The 18405-nt window shown below is 36.8% G+C and overlaps 1 protein-coding gene across 1 annotated transcript in view; it reads left to right on the top strand.

Annotated features, from left to right (window-relative positions):
* The window catches only part of CSMD3 (CUB and Sushi multiple domains 3), a 1747434-nt gene that overhangs the window by 1516057 nt on the left and 212972 nt on the right, over nt 1-18405 (top strand).

Genomic DNA, 18405 nt, shown 5'->3' with positions numbered 1-18405 from the left:
GCTTCATGCCGCACAAAAGCCAAGGCCTGACTTGATGTGCTTGTGCACATTCTCCCCCCATAGAAATCAAAGGAGAGAAAGTGTCCTTTATTTTCTAACACCTGCGATCGCGGAATCGTGATCGCTATAATGCAATCCCCATTGATGTCTATGGGGACAAGAAAGTTATGTAAAAACCTAACACCCTAACATAAACCCCTAGTTTAAATACCCCTAATACATCGCCGACACTAAACAAAATTATTAACCCCTAATCCACCAACGCCGACACAGTCGACATTAAATACAACTATTAACCCCTTATCTGCCACCCCAACACTAAATAAAACTATTAACCCCTAAACCGCCACCCCGTATCGCTAACACCTAAATATACATATTAACTCCTAAACTGCCGACCCCCACATTGCAACTACTATAATAAACATATTAACCCCTAAACCACCGGTCCCCAAATTGCAACTACTATAATAAACCTATTAACCCCTAAACAGCCAGCCCACCACATCGCTACTATAATAAACCTATTAACCCCTAAACCGCCGGCCCTCCACATTGCTAATATTAAACTAAAACTATTAACCCCTAAACCGCTAGCCCCCAACATCGCAACACACTAAATTAAACTATTAACCCCTAAACCTAACACCCCCCTAACTTTAAATTCAACTTACAATATACCTTCAAATAGATAGAAACTTACCTGTGAAATAAAAAAAATTAAGATTAAACTATAAATTAACCTAACATTACTTTTTAAAAAAATAAAATAAACTAAAAATAAAAAAAACTAAATCACAATATTAAAAAATTCTAGCACTACGAAAAAACCCCAAAAACTAACATTTAAAAAAAAAAAAACACTATAATTACGAAAAATTAAAAAACACTAAGAAATTATCCAAAATAATAAAAATTAAACCTAATCTAATACCCCTATAAAAACAAAAAAGTGACCCCAAAATAAAAACACCTGCTTAAACTACCAATATCCCTTAAAAGGGACTTTTGTAGGGCATTGCCCTTAAGCAATCAGCTCTTTTTCTTAAAAAAATTACAAAGTCCCTCCTAACAGTAAACCCACCTCCCAACCAACCCCCCAAATAAAAAAAACCTAAGCTACCCATTGCCCCTTAAGGGCAATCAGCTCTTTTGCACCCATAGAAAAAACAAGCCCTTATTTTTTTTTAAAAAACACAGAAAAAAATAAAAAATAATCCTAACACTAACCCCAGAAAATGTACTCACTGTTCCTGAAGTCCGGAATTCCAGTTGGAGCAAGGTCTTCATCCAGGCAGCAATGATCTTCTTCCAGGGCGGCACCATCTTCTATCTTCTTTTCGGAGGTGCGTAGCGGTCTTCGGCGATGCGCAGATCCGGAGCGCTGGTCCTCATCTGGTACTCTTCAGTGGCGTTGGGCTTCAGTGACGTGGATCCTCTTCATGCGATTGTCCAACGCACACTCAAGCTTGAATGCAAGGTACCCCTTTTATATTGGGGTACCGTTGCATTCCTATTGGCTGAAAATATTCAAATGAGCCAATAGGATGAAAGCTGTTTAGGGGTTAATGGGTTTATTATAGTATTTGGGATGTGGGGGGATGGCGGGTTAGGGGTTAATACTTTATTTTAGTGTTGGCAATGTGGGTGGCAGCAGATTAGGGATTAATAGGTTTATTATAGTATTTGCGATACTGGGGTGACGGTTTAGGGGTTGATAATGATGTTTATGGGTGTTAGTGTACTTTTTAACATTTTTGTTATGAGTTTTGTGAAACATGTTTGTTTCACAAAATCCATAACTACTGGTCTGAGATTGCGAATTCGATCGCTAGCATTATAGCCGGACCGCAACAACCTGTAATACAGGGACAATGAAAATCCCGCACTCAAAAGCCATTTTTTGAGTGTGTTATGGAGAGTTGAATAAAGTATAAAATGCTAGTGGTATAGCTATACCACAGCGACTTGTAATACGGGAGACCTGCATATTCCGCGTGCCATGGCCAATTTTTCAGCGGTATAGCCGTACCGCAACACTTGTAATCTTGCTGATTGTCTTGTTAAAATTGTTAAATGTTTCCAATAAACTTGGCTTTTTCTAAATATAAATATGATATTTTGGAAATAAATTAATTGTGAATAATTAGGCAGATGTCTTTTTACCTCAGCATATGGCAATGCTGCTTTCTAACTATCACCTTCAAACTATAATAATTATTTTGACATGTCCAAGCAATAAAACTGACAATAAAAATGAAAATGTTTTTTTTTTTCACTAAATCATAATAAATCTCAGTACATATGCCCTTTGGGTTTTTTTAGTGACACATGTTAGCATTTATTAATTATGTAAGATTTTATTGTATAATAAAAAAACATGTTTTTATTTTAAAAGTGTTAATATCTTAACTTGAATAGTTTAAATAATTAAAACAATGAAAATGAATTAAAATACATTAATTCTTAGAAATACCATTGCTAAAAAGTAATTAATAAAATGGTTTAAATTACATAATAACTGGTGATATACATCAATATTAATCTAATTTTAGAGATTCAGCTTACTGTACTTAAAATGACACCATATATCTTGTAATTTGAAGATGTTGGCCGTCACGCAACGTCAGTACCGCACTTTTAAAATAGTCCTTTATTAATACTCCCATAGCGCCGGTATTACATGTTTGACTGGGAGGTCAAAAAGTGAGCAGTACGCCCTATACTGACAAGATCAGTACCGCCATCTAAAGTCGGTAGTTATAAGTTTTACGTTGCAAAGCTGCACCATAAAACTCATAACTAAAGTCATTATCATTAGTGTTAAAAAGTACACTAACACCCATAAACTACTTATTAACCACTAAACCGAGACCCTCCCACATCGCAAACACTAAAATAAAATTATTAACCCCTAATCTGCTGCTTCAGACATCGCCTCCACATTTTTTTTTATTACCCCTATTCTGCCGGTCCCCGACATCGTCGCCACTATAATAAACCTATTAATCCCTAAACCGCCACCCTCCCGCATTGCAAACACTATTTAATGATATATTAACCCATAACCCTAACGTAACCCTAACCCTAAATCTAACCCTAAGCCTAACTCCCCCTAACTTAAAGGACCAGTCAACACAGTAGATTTGCATAATCAACAAATGCAAGATAACAAGACAATGCAATAGCACTTAGTCTAAACTTCAAATGATTAGTAGATTTTTTTTTCTGACAATTTTAAAAGTTGTCTTTTTCCACTCCCCCTGTACCATGTGACAGCCATTAACCTATCACAAATGCATACACGTACCATGTGACAGCCATCAGCCATTCACAAATGCATACACACTTATTCTTGCACATGCTCAGTAGGATTTGGTGACTCAAAAAGTTTAAATATAAAAAGACTGTGCACAATTAGTTAATGGAAGTAAATTGGAAAGTTGTTTAAAATGGCATGCTCTATCTGAATAATGAAAGTTTAATTTTGATTGAGTGTCCCTTTAAATATAATTAAAAGAAATCGAAATTAACCTTACAATTATTAACTAAATAATTCCTATTTAAAACTAAATACAAACTCATCTGGAAAAAAAAAACCTAAGCTAGCTACAATATAACATAGTTATATGTTGCAATCAGCCAATAGGATTGAGTTTTCATCCTATTGGCTGATCCAATCAGCCAATAGGATTGAGCTCTCATTCTATTGGCTGATTGGAACATGCTTTCTTTGTGTATATGAGCATGCTTTCTTTGTGTATATATGTCTGTAAATACATATATACACATATAAATATATATGTACACACACACATATATACAGTATATATATATATATATATATATATACACACACATACATATACATATTAAGACGTGTATTTGTGTATCTCTTTGTTAAAGCCCTTTGCCGTTTTTTTTTTTCTCTAACGCCTGAGACCTTATATATTTGAGCCCTTATAACTTTTTTATGCAATATTTTTAACAGTTTTTATCAGACAGTTTATTATGATTGTAACTTTTACATTTATTTTTGATGCTTAATTTTCCACTTTTTAGTCGAGTGTAACAGTTAGCTAGTGTTCTGAAGTTAAATCTAATTGCGGTCAAGTGTTTACTTTCAACTCGCAAAATGTGTGCTACTTCTGTTGCAAGCAAAGACCTGTGATAAACCCATAATCAAGCCGTTAATAGGTTGTGGTGTCAAAGAACAAAACAAGCTATTTTATATACACAAATAAACCCAAATAGCTATTTCTTATATATTGTATTTTATGCTGCTGGTATAATACTTCGTTGGAAACACATGAACGGGGGGGGGGGCAATTTTTCAGCACACTGTCATTTTAAGCTATAGCTGCACTATACATACTGAAAAACAAAACTGGATTTCAGGAATAGAATCAGGTATAATTGTATATTAAAACATTTTTATGAAGACTGTACATCTATAGAAAACTGCATGCTCTCTGGTGTTCAAGAAGCTAATGTAGTTAACATATAATGAGGTACTTAGACTGCACATAGCAACTAATTGAGCAAGTTGATGAAAAATTTAAATAAAAAGTCTTGATTAAAATAAGTACAGCATATTTGCATTGATAATCTCGTAAGAATACAATGTGAAGAGAAGGCTTTTAATTGACATCCATTTGTCTTTATCAGCAAAAAAATAAATATCATGCATTATTAATACTTGATATAAAAAAATACACCTAGATTACAAGTTTTGCACTATAGAGGGTGCGAAACGAACGCATCAAAAGTTGCGTTATTTCACCCTCCATAGCGCTGCCATTACAAGTTTCTAAAAAGCTGCCTTGTGCGTGCGATATGGTGGCGATAAGCTCCATGCCTCACAAAATCCAAGGGCTGCTTTGACGTGCTCGTGCACGCTCTCCCCATAGAAATCAATGTGGAGAGAGTGTTAGAAAAAAAACTAACACCTAAAGTGCGGAATGAAAAGCTCCGTAATGCAGCCACATTGATGTCTATGGGTAAAAAAATGTTGCGTTTAAACCTAACACCCTAACATAAACCCCAAGTCTAAACTCCCCTAATCTGCCACTCCCGACATCGCTAACACCTAAATAAAGTTATTAACCCATAATATTACGCTCCTGACATCGCCGCCACTAAATAAAGTTATTAACCCTTAATCTTACGCTCCTGACATCGCCGCCAGTAAATAAAGTTATTAACCCTTAAACCTCTGGCCTCCCACATCACCGCCACTAAATTACCCAATTAACCCCTAAACTGACAGCCCCCCACATTGCAAAAAACTAAATTAAACTATTAAACCCTAAACCTAGCAACCCCCTAATTTTAAATTAAAATTACAATATCCCTATCTTTAAATAAATAAAAACTTACCTGTGAAATTAAAAAAAACTAAGTTTACGCAAAACTCATAATTACTGGTCTCAGATAGGGGAATGGATCGTGTCAGTATAGGCTGTAACGCAAGCATTTTAGCCTCACCGCACAACCTGTAATACCGGCGCTATGGAAATCCCACACAAAAACATTATTTTTTTTAGTGCGTGATTGACGTTGCATTACAGGCTACAATGCTTGCGGTATAGCTATACTGACACCACTCGTAATGGCTGCGTTATTGTTTTTATGCTGAAATGGCCGTCGTAATCTAGGTGATAATATTAAGGGTATGTCACTTAGCCACTATAGAGATTCTGGAAGAAAGTGAAAGAAAGCAAAATAGGAAAATAATAAACAGGACTATTAATTTTAATGACAGATAAAGGAACACACGGTGTATATTACAATCTAAAGCAGTGTTTCTCAACTTCAGTACTCAGGACTTTTAACAGGCCAGATATTCATTATATCTTAACTGGAACACAGGTAAAGTAATTAGCTGATCAGTAACCATGGTTACTAACCTGCTCTCTCCCTCCAGATGATAATTTCACCAGTACTCTAGCTAAGATATAATGAAGCTCTGGCCTGTTAAGAGTGCTGAGGACTGGAGTTGAGAGACTTTGTTCTTAAGGGCAATTCATCCTTCAAAAGAATATTCTGATGCCTGCCAAGTATTCTTTAAAGGGAAGCTCTACAAAATAAAGTGTCCATCATCCATATGAAAAAGCATCATCATAATTTTTTTATTTATGTATTTATTGCTGCATTAAATAATGCAAAGTAAAAGATTATTTTTAAATTTAAATTGAAACTATTACAGCTGATTCTAGTACTCTGTACTACCACTTATTGGTGGATATATGGCACTTCCTGTTAATACTTATCATTTGATTGGTTCTTCCTGATAATAGTCAATAAGCTTTAAAAGGAAATATCTATAGGCAAATTAGAAGGAAGTGCACAATAGATTCTGATACTTTATTTTAAATTTCAATTTAGCAAATTGCTGCTTGATGTACGGTTGAAAAAAAATGTTAGAATACAGTGTCTCCTTTACGAATTTGTCATCATCTCTTCTGGTTAACAAGATAGCAAAGTTTACATAAATTGATTGGGAGTATATATATATATATATATATATATATATATTGACAACCCATCTGCCCCTGCTGCCTCTAAACTTCTTTCACTTACATCCTCCTTTGGTCTCTCACAATCCACCCTATTCCCTACCCACCGTGATGGACACTCCATCGACCTGGTGTTTTCCTACCTCTGTTCTATATCTGACCTCACCTGTCGCCCTTTCCCCATCTCAGACCATCACCTGGTCATCTATAATATTAATGCAACAGCTAAACCAACTCCTCCATCCCGCCCCCGCAGCTGTAGAAATCTGCATGCTGTGGATCTGCTCCAATTTTCAAAAACAATTCAAGATCTCCTCCCTCACACTTCCACTATAACCTGCCCTGATCTCGCAACATCCCACTATAACATAACTCTCTCCTCTGCACTAGACACACTTGCCCCTCCCCAGCTGCGTAAAACATCACGCCATCAGTTGCAGCCCTGGCACTCTCAGCAAACACGCTATTTGCATAAAATGATCCCGTACTGCTGAGCGTGTCTGGAGGAAAACTCACCCTGAACCTGACTTCATACACTATAAGTTTATGCTTCATTCATACACTTGTGCACTTCACTCAGCCAAGCAAACCTACTTCTTCTCACTTATATCTACTCTTTCCTCAAACCCTAAATGACTCTTCTCCACTTTTAACTCTCTCCTCTGCCCTCCTGCTCCACCCCCCTCATCTGTCTTTAGTGCTCAAGACTTGGCAGACTACTTTTTAAACAAAACAAATTCTATCCGGAGCAACATCCCAACACCAACCTGCAATACTCCATCAACAGGCCCTGCCACTCCCTCTGCCACCCTCTGCATCCTCCATCCAGCCACTGAGAATGAAGTTTCCTCCTTGCTATCTTCCTCACGCCTCACTACCTGCCCACTCGACCCTATACCTTCCCATCTAATACCCTCCCTATCTTCTACCCTCATTCCTGCTTTTACCCACATCTTCAACCTATCTCTTTCTACCGGCTCATTCCCATCTTCTTTCAAACATGCAATAGTCACTCCCATACTCAAAAAACCTTCCCTTGACCCTAATTCTCCTGAAAGCTACCGCCCAATATCACTGCTCCCACTAACATCAAAACTCCTTGAAAAAATAGTTTACAATCGCCTAACCCACTTCCTGTCCGCCAACTCCTTGCTTGACCCCCTGCAATCCGGATTCCGCCCCAAACACTCAACTGAGACTGCCCTTACCAAGGTTACGAACGATCTTCTATCTGCTAAAAATATAGGCCACTACTCCATACTCATCCTACTTGACCTCTCAGCTGCCTTCGACACAGTTGACCACCCCCTCCTCCTACAGACCCTTAGCTCTTTTGGCCTCTGTGGCACTGCTCTTTCCTGGTTTCACTCTTATCTTTCTCACATGTCTTTTTCTGTGTCATTTGCCAATGACTCCTCCTCTCTAATGCCTCTGTCTGTTGGAGTACCTCAAGGATCTGTTCTGGGTCCTCTACTCTTCTCCATTTATACTTCTTCACTGGGTAAACTTATCAAGAGTTATGGCTTTAAATATCACCTCTATGCTGATGACACCCAGATCTACCTCTCCACCCCTGCTCTCTCTCCCTCTGTCCTTTCTGATGTCAGCAACTGCTTGTCTGGTATTTCTTCCTGGATGGCCTCTCACCACCTAAAGATTAACATGTCCAAGACTGAGCTCCTTCTCCCCCCCCCCTCAAGCTCTACGCTGACCTGTGACTTCTCTATCCCTGTTGACGGCATCCCCATTTCCCCATCGCCCCAAGTCCGCTGCCTCGGAGTTACACTTGACTCAAATCTATCCTTCACCCCCCCATATCCAATCGCTGTCTACATCCTTCTGCAACCATCTACGCAACATTTCCAAGATTCAACCTTTTCTGTGCTCTAACACCACAAAGCAAATAATACACTCCCTTGTTATTTCCCGACTTGACTACTGCAATAACCTATTTACTGGCCTTCCTCTTTCCCGCCTCTCCCCTCTTCAATCCATCCTAAATGCCTCTGCCAGACTGATCAACCTTTCCCGCTGCTCTGCATCAGCTGAAGCTCTCTGCGAGTCCCTTCATTGGCTCCCTATACACAGCAGAATTAAATTCAAAATTCTCACCCTTGCATACAAAGCACTCACCAACTTCGCTCTCCTCTACCTATTCTCTCTAATCAACAAGTATACTCCAGCCCACCCACTAAGATCCAACAATGACCTGCTCCTTGCTTCTGCGACTTTCACCTCCTCTCATGCTAGACTGCAGGACTTCTGTCGTGCAGCACCTACCCTCTGGAGCATTCTCCCTCGTGCTGTCAGGCTTTGCCCTAATCTTTCTTCCTTTAAATGCTCTCTGAAGACTTTTCTGTTCAGAGAAGCCTACCACCCAACTCAATAATATTCCTTTTACCTAACAACATTTCCCTCTCATTTAACTCTGCATTAACATCTTTCTCACTCTTGCAGTCCTCACCTCATGTTTCCCAACCTCCTACCCTCCTAGATTGTAAGTTACCACGGGACTAGGGCCCTCGATTCCTCCTGTATGTGTTTGTAAATTCTGTCCTGTCTCTTAGTCTTAGAAGTTTTATACTATTGTTTTATTTAAATGATCTGTACCCATGGACAGCACTGCGGAATATGATGGCGCTTCATAAATAAAGTATAATAATAATATATATATATATATATATATATATATATATATATATATATATAATATATATATATATATATATATGTATGTGTGTATATATATATATATATATATATATACAGTATCTCACAAAAGTGAGTACACCCCTCACATTTTTGTAAATATTTTATTAAATCTTTTCATTTGACAACACTGAAGAAATTACTTTGCTACAATGTAAAGTAGTGAGTGTACAGCCTGTATAACAGTGTAAATTTGCTGTCCCCTCAAAATAACTCAACACACAGCCATTAATGTCTAAACCATTGGAAACAAAAGTGAGTACACCCCTAAGTGGAAATGTCCAAATTGGGCCCAATTGAGCCAGTGTCATGTCACTCATTAGTGTTACAAGGTCTCAGGTGTGAATGGGGAGCAGATGTGTTAAATTTGGTGCCATCGCGCTCACAGTCTCTCATACTGGTCACTGGAAGTTCAATATGGCACCTCATGGCAAAGAACTCTCTGAGGATCTAAAAAAAAGAATTGTTGTTCTACATAAAGATGGCCTAGGCTATAAGAAGATTGCCAAGACCCTGAAACTTAGTTGCAGCACAGTGGGCAAGACCATACAGCAGTTTCACAGGACAGGTTCCACTCAGAACAGGCCTTGCCCTGGTCGACCAAAGGAGTTGAGTGCATGTGCTCAGCGTCATATCCAGAGGTTGTCTTTGGGAAATAGATGTATGAGTCCTGCCAGCATTGCTGCAGAGGTTGAAGGGGTGGAGGGTCAGCCTGACAGTGCTCAGACCATACGCCGCATACTGCATCAAATTGGTCTGCATGGCTGTCCCAGAAGGAAGCCACTTCTAAAGATGATGCACAAGAAAGCCTGTAACAGTTTGCTGAAGACAAGCAGACGAAGAACATGGCAACCAGGTGAGGAGTACAAAGACAAGTGTGTCTTGCCTACAGTCAAGCATGGTGGTGGGAGTGTCATGGGAGTGTCAATGGTCCGGACATACATAAGGCACTGGGGAGCTACAGTTCATTGAGGGAACCATGAATACCAACATGTACTGTGACATACTGAAGCAGAGGATGATCCCCTCCCTTCAGAGACTGGGCCACATGGCAGTATTCCAACATGATAATGACCCCAAACACACCTCCAAGATGACTACTGCCTTGCTAAAGAAGCTGAGGGTAAAGGTGATGGACTGGCCAAGCATGTCTCCAGACCTAAACCCTATTGAGCATCTGTAGGGCATCCTCAAACGGAAGGTGGGGGAGCGCAAAATCTTTAACATCCACCATCTCCGTGATGTCGTCATGGAGAAGTGGAAGAGTACTCCAGTGGCAACCTGTGAAGATCTGGTGATCTCCACCCCCAAGATGGTTAAGGCAGTGCTGGAAAATAATGGTGGCCACACAAAATATTGACACTTTGCACCCAATTTGGACATTTCCACTTAGGGGTGTACTCACTTTTGTTGCCAATGGTTTAGACATTAATGGCTGCCTTTTGAGTTATTTTGAGGGGACAGTAAATTTACACTGTTATACAGGCTGTACACACACTCACTTCTTTACATTGTAGCAAAGTGTCATTTCTTCAGTGTTGTCACATGAAAAGATATAATAAAATATTTACAAAAATGTGAGGGGTGTACTCACTTTTGTGAGATACTTTATATATATATATATATATATATATATATATATATATATATATATATATATAAAGTGTACAATCTCTAATTAGTTTTGAATACAGGAAAGTAACATTTACAATGTTTCTACAGCTTTTTTGTATGTGAGAATACATGTATATATCTCATAGTTGCTTGAATTAACCACAATAAAGGTCATAAAAAACTAACTTAAGATATAGGGGTAGATTTATCATAGTGAGAGCGGACATGATATGATGTAGTGTATCATGTCCGCCGCACATCGATAAATGCTGACAGCATTTGCACCAGTAGTTCTTGTAAACTGCTTGTGCAATGCCGCCCCCTGCAGATTTGCGCCCAATCGGCCACTAGCTGGGGTATCAATCAACCCAATCGTATTCGATAGGGTTAATTTCTGTCCACAGCCTCAGAGTAGGCTGACAAGTTATGGAGCAGACCGCTGCTTCATAATTTCTGTTTCCGGCGAGCCTGAAGGCTTGCATGGAAACAGGGACATCAAGATCTATACGGAACTTGATAAATCGGCCCCATTAACTTGTTAGAAGAGTATATTATATACATGCTTTATAAAGAAGCACACAGCTATTTTTCCATTGTAAAATCATTAGCAATGAGGAGAAACATTAAAGGCTTCAAGGGCTTTTGTCAAAGATGATAAATCATGTCTTGTTTATAATATATACATAAATAGACACACTCTTGCTTATGCATAGAGTTAAGGAGGTTGTCATGTCACATAAGAGAAGTAACAAAGGCCGTTTGCATTAAGGCATTATAATATAGGCTAGACAATTTTCATGCAGTGATGTAGTAATTGGATACTTCACTAACATCTAGTAATGCTCTCAATTAACTGTCCTGAACTAAAATGTCAGTTTTTATCAGGGTTAGACCAGAAATGTAACATATTTCAGAACAAATTGTGATATGATAATAATCAGGGATGGAAGTTTTCACAAGCAGCTAATCAAGTAAGAAAGTTCAGCTTAACCATTCAAGCATATGACCTATTATCCATATTTACCATTAAAGAACATCTGTGAGCAAACATTCAATTGTTTTCCACCATTTAAAATGTATAATTGCAAGGTAAATACACAGTTTTTATATATAAAAGTGCGAAAAATTTCCAAGGCAATCTCACAGTTCTAGTTCTTCAGATATTGCAGGTGATTCATCCATTTACAAAGATAGCAAAAAAATATGGCGTCACCCATGAAAGCCGCTGTTGCAGTTTTGGTATCCAATATACAGTGCCGCATATAAATGCGGCACATATATATTTCACCCACAGGCTCCATTTTTTACTCTCATAAGCTAACATGGGACTCAAATCGTTGACCAATTATCAGCGCAAGGAATTATGTGGCGAAAATTGAGAAATTTTACTCCATTTTCACCTCGCCACTCGAAGGGAGGCGCAGCAGGCCTTGCGCTGAGTATGGGAGCACCGTAACTCCCGTAAAACTCCCGTAAAAGTGCATGCGCAATATCTAGCTACCTGTCAAATAACTAATAAAGTATATTAACCCTATATCCGCCATCAAACCCACACCGCAAGGAATAACTAAAGTATTAACCCCTAAATCCGCCAACCCCAGCATCGTTAACTACCTTATTAAATGATTAACCCCTTGTCTGCCATTAACCCGCAACACAATAAACCTATTAAAGTATTAACCCCTAACCCGCCATACCCACACAACACATTGCTAATAAATCTAATAACCCCTAAACCTCTAAAGCCCACAACGCAAATAAATAATTAAATTACTAAGTCCCCTAACCTAACACCCCCTAAATTAACCCAAATTACCTACATTCAAAAATACTAAAGTTACTATTAAAATAAAAAAAACTAACATTACTTTAAAAATAAAAAAATCTAAATTTAAATTAATCTGAAATTACGGAAAATAAAAATCTAATATTACAGAAAATAATAAACAAATTATCAAAAATTAAAAAATTAAACCTAATCCCTATGAAAATAAAAATGCCCCCCCAAAATAAAAACACCCCCTAATCTAATGCTAAACTACCAATAGCCCTTAAAAGGGCTTTTTGTAGGGCTGTTTTGTTAAACAGCTCTTTTACATTAAAAATAAACAAAGTCCCCCCTAACAGTAAAACCCTCCACCCACCAAACCCCCCAAAATAAAAAACCAAACACTAAAAAACCTAAACTACCCATTGCCCTGAATAGGGCATTTGTTTGGACATTGCCCTTAAAAGGGCATTTAGCTCTTTTGCTGCCCTTAAAAGGGAGATTTTATATATTTTTTTATTATTCTTAGGCGCCGGAAGTTTCTAAAGTGCCGTAAGTCACTAGCGGCTCCAGAAATGTGTATTTACCCTCATTTCTGGACATCGCTAGTTTATCCGACTTATGGCACTTTATGAACTGCCGGCACCCTATATATAATGCCCCGATGTGCGAGGTGAAATTACGTGCGGCACGGGTTTGCAGCGCTTGCAGAAGCAATTCAGAGGTATTTTCAATATTAAAGGAACACATCTGTGAAGGTACCTAGATTGTGGGCCCCATTTTTTAAGCTATAACTGCATTTTCAGTGCCTCAGCATTTCAGGCTTGCATGAGCGAACCTGAACTACTAATTAAGTAGCTGCATTCATCAGACCACAGCTACTGAGCCTCTCCACCACCTAAAGGGTTTCAGAGTTAAATTATCCTGATCTGATCAGGATGATTGAAAGCCATGTGTGAGCAATGGGTGGCATTGCACAAGTGAACCTTATCCGCCTGGCTTTTAATAAATAGGAGGCTCTTTGTGTATATTACCTTTGACTTAATATGCAACATAATAGAGAGAGAACAATTATTTCTACCACAAACTTGAAGGATGATTGCATTCCTATTATCGTACATGCTCCTTACCCAAGATCACACTTTTTCATTCACATATTTCAATGTTAATTTGTAGCAATACGTTTTCAATGAATAATTCAGTAAACATATTTATTAAGACTATTGATGTTATTGATGTCAATCCCTTATATGAATTAAATCACGATAAACTCTCAATCTCAGGCAATAGATAAGGAATGCGCAAATTATATTGAAAAATCCTTCAAGTCCATAATAATCAAATCGAGCTCTTTTGTTGCTCAAATAAGGTTCAGTTAATATCTAATCTAACAGATCTCTCACTATGTTTGACTACAAAACAAGGGACTAATTCTCAAATCTACAGTATTTAACAACATTCAAATTTACTTTTATTATCAAATATGCTTCATTCTCTTGGTATCCCTTGCTGAAGGAACAGCATTACACCACTGGCAGCTAGACTAACACATCTAAGTAGCCACTCACAAGAGACAAATGTATGCAGTCACCAATCACCAGCTAACTCCCACTAATATAGGATATATACATATTCATTTTAATCAATGGATACCAAGAGAAAAAAGTACATTTGAAAATAGAAGTGATTTTAAAGGTATCTTAAAATAACATGCTCTATCTGAATCATGCAAGTATAATTTACTTTCCTGCTGGGAGGGAGTGTGGGACCCTATGCTATGGAAAACAGTATGTGAAGGGAGACTATCTGCCAGTATGTAAGATGGTGGTGAGGTGTTTGGGTGCGGGGGTGGGGGTTGCATACTATTACCCTTACCAATTAACTAATTAACCCCTTCACTGCCAGGAATATCAGAAGTGTGGTGCGCAGCTACATTTATCGGCCTTTCTAAAAAGCAATGGCAAAGTCATACATGTCTGCTATTTTTTTAACAAAAATTATCCCAGAGAAGCTTTTATAACCATTTGTGTTATGACTGCAAAAGCATATGTAAATAATTCCAGTGAGAAATCCAAAGTTTGTGAAAAAGTTAACATTTTTTTTTATATGATTAGATTTAGCAGCAAAATTGTGGCATGAAATATACCAAAATGGGCATAGATTAATACCTTGGGTTGTTTATTTAAAAAAATATATAGTTTTGATATGTATATATAAAAAAAGAAACAAAGCTCTAGTGCTGTTAAAATGAAGTTATAGCAAAAATGTTAAAAATTGTTCAGTATTTTGGCCAAGTTTTTCTCAGAAAATTCCCTGTAGCTAAGGGGTTAAACCAGAAGTCAAACAGAAACAAAAGCACATACGTTTTATAAAAGCCCCAAAGCATAACACAGAATAGGGCCCCCATTTATTAAATGCTGGATGTACAAGGTTTACTTGTGCTGCCATACCCCCTGGCACAAATTACTGCAAATACAAAATGTAAAGTTGATACATTGTGTTATAGGCGCTCAAGCAGTATTTACAGATGTCGATGGAAATCTGCTGAAAATGTCATTTAAGCTAATTTATATTTTTCCTTCAATAATAATAAAAATAATATGCAAATGATAAAGAAACAGGTAGGTTGGTATCCTTATTGTTCTAGTAAGTCTACACAAAGAACGATCTATCAAAAAGCTTTTACTCCCAGAGCCATCATCAAGGCAGGAACTAAAATATTGGGCTAAGAGAACTGGTTACTGCATTTATGTCTGCTGTTTTACAGGACAGTAAACATTCATCTATTTCTAAAAACTATGAATCCTGTGTTTTAAACAGTCAATTCACTAATTCTAAAACTGTTCCCATGTAGGAAAATAGAATTTGATGGTAGATAGGAACCAAAAAGGTCCATCAAGTATACCTAAAATGTGTTATATATTTCTTAGTATAGCCCTATGTGTCCCAGACATTTTTTTATTATTTTGCAGTCCTTGTTTTTACCACCTCTATTGGAAGTTTATTCCATGAATGTACCCCCTTTTATAAAAAACGGCTTCCTCACATTTCTCCTGAATCTCCTACCTATCATCTCACCTCTTTTCCTTAAAGGGACAGTCAACACCAGAATTGTTGTTGTTTAAAAAGATAGATAATCCCTTTATTGCCCATTCCCCAGTTTTTTGCAAAACCAACACTGTTATATTAATACACTTTTTACTTCTGTGACTAACTTGTATCTAAGCATCTTCTGACCGCCCCTAATCACATGACTTTTAGTTATTTTGCATATAGTTGCATTTTAGCCAATTAGTGCAGTGTCTGCCACTAGCCACGGGCGTGATCACAATGCTATCTATATGGCTTACATGAGCTTGCTCTCCCCTGCTGTGAAAAGTAAATAAAATAGAGGCGGCCTTCAAGGGCTTAGAAATTATCATATGTGCTTCCCTAGGTTTGCTTTCAACTAGAATACCAAGAGAACACAGCAAAATTGTTGATAAAAGTAAATTGGAAAGTTGTTTAAAATTACATGCCCTATTTGAAAAATGAAAGGTTTTTTTGGACTTGACTGTCCCTTTAAATACCCTTACTGAGCATAATAGGTTTAAGAACTGACGGCTGTGTTCTGTAAAATCTTTTTTTCATTTTCATGTACATTTAAATAAATATGTAAACTTTAGCTTTAGTATTGCAAATAAAAAGAAAGATTTGATTATGATAAATTTTTCATATACTCACTATTAATGTATTGGGTGTGGTAAAATCACTTGTGCAAATTTGAAAAAAAAAAGACACCATTGTTGCACTTTACTGAGATTTCAGAAAAATCAATAACACATCCTATAAACTTAATACAAGATCCACATAATTTAACATTGAATACTTTTGTATTTTCTAAAGAAAATCTATTTAAATAAGAGACATTAGCAGCTCAGTTGGAGTGGAAGTAACTCTTTCAATTGCTCTTAGTGCCAGCCTTTTTTGGAAAGTGAAAGATATAAGATAAGGAGACATCCATGTATAGGGAAATAGATAAGGATGATGACTGTTCTTTCTGCAAGCTCAGCCCATATAAGGCTGTTGTACATGAGCGAAAAAGGGTTTATTGTGGCTCTTTGAGAGCGTCAGAAGTATTACAGGTTAAAAATGAGCATTGGAAAAAGCACAATGTTACACAAATTTAATAAATCTGGGAAGGGAGCATTATATTGTTAATGCAGCATACATTTGTATTATATCTGTATTACTTATATGAAATAAGACCATGATATGTCTGTATTTGTGTATATTTGGCCATTGTTCCTCCACTCCAGTCCTCAAATATCTCTAACAAGCCAGATAATAGGTGAGATCAGATTAATAACCATGGTTACTAATTATTTCACCTGTGCTCTAGTTCAGGTGTCATGAAAATCTGGCTTGTTGGGGTACTTGAGGACTGGAGTTGAGAAATACTGTATTATACTGATTTGAATTCAGACAGCATGACAAGTTTACCAAGAGATGCATAGTGTAGCAAATGGCATGATATTTATAATTTGTACGTTATGAGGGTTTGTAATGTTTGTGACAATTCAGAATTTGTGAAGAAGCCACATTAATGCTAATTAATATATATTCTATTGCAGTGATAAATAAATATAAATGTATCATCTAATTAAACACATTTGATGAACCTATTAATAGATTAATTTTGTATTCAATAACATGAACTTTGCACATGGATTTCAACTTTATGACTAGTGTTTTCTCTTTTGCATATCTTTTGCTATTCATTAGCGTGGAGCTGACATTTTTAAATGTGTTTTATATTTGCTAAGGGGCTTTAATAAGGCAAATTATTTTCAGTTGCAAACATTCTCAGTTATGCTTGTCCTGACAAAAAATGCATTTAAATGGCATAATGGTTATCAGTTTTTATTATTGTTGTTGTTAATAATAATATAAATAACAATATAACAATCATTATAATAATAATGATAATGTAACTCTAATCTTCTCTTGCATTGTTAACTAAAACAAGTGTTGGTTTTTTTTATTTTATTTTTTTCTATCATTTATCTATCTATCTATCTATCTATCATTTATCTATCGTTCTATCTATCTTAAAGTGTAACGGCTACAATTTTTAGACATGTAGATGTAATTAAAGGGACAGCCAACTCCAAATTTGCTATTGTTTTAAAAAAGAGATAATCCCTTTATTACCCATTCCCCAGTTTTGCACAGCCAATGTGGTTATATTAATATACTTTAAACCTCTGTGATTACCTTGTATCTAAGCCTCTTTTGACAGCCCCCTGATCAAATGGGTGTTTTTTTTAAATTATATAATGACTTGCATTTTAGCCAATTAGTGCAGTTTAATCCATGGGAGAGAGCACAATGTTATCTATATGGCCCGCATGGTTTAGCAGTCTCTTGTTGTGAAAAGCTAATAAAAAAGAATGTGGTAAGAGGCTGTCTGTAGTGGCTTAGAAACAGGCAGAAACTTAGAGGTTTAAATGTTATAAAGTATATAAATATAACAATGTTGGTTGTGCAAAGCTGGGGAATGGGTACTGAAGACGTTAGCTATCTTTTTAAACAATAACAATTTTGGTTTTGGCTGTCCCTTTAAGATAAAAATAAAAATCGTGACAGAAAGCATAGATGATAAAGATGAATTAGATGGGCAGACCAGTAGAGAGAGAGAGATTTCAAAATCGCACATGTGAATTTATACATGCACTATTTCTTGGCGTTAATATTGACCATAAAAGAAGTAAATTTCAAAATTGTTTAAAATTGTATGCTCTATCTGAAATACAA

This window comes from Bombina bombina, chromosome 5, assembly GCF_027579735.1.
Source record: "Bombina bombina isolate aBomBom1 chromosome 5, aBomBom1.pri, whole genome shotgun sequence".
NCBI lineage: Eukaryota > Metazoa > Chordata > Amphibia > Anura > Bombinatoridae > Bombina > Bombina bombina.
Note: the sequence above shows the minus strand (reverse complement) of the source record. Positions and strands in the feature narration are given on the sequence as shown.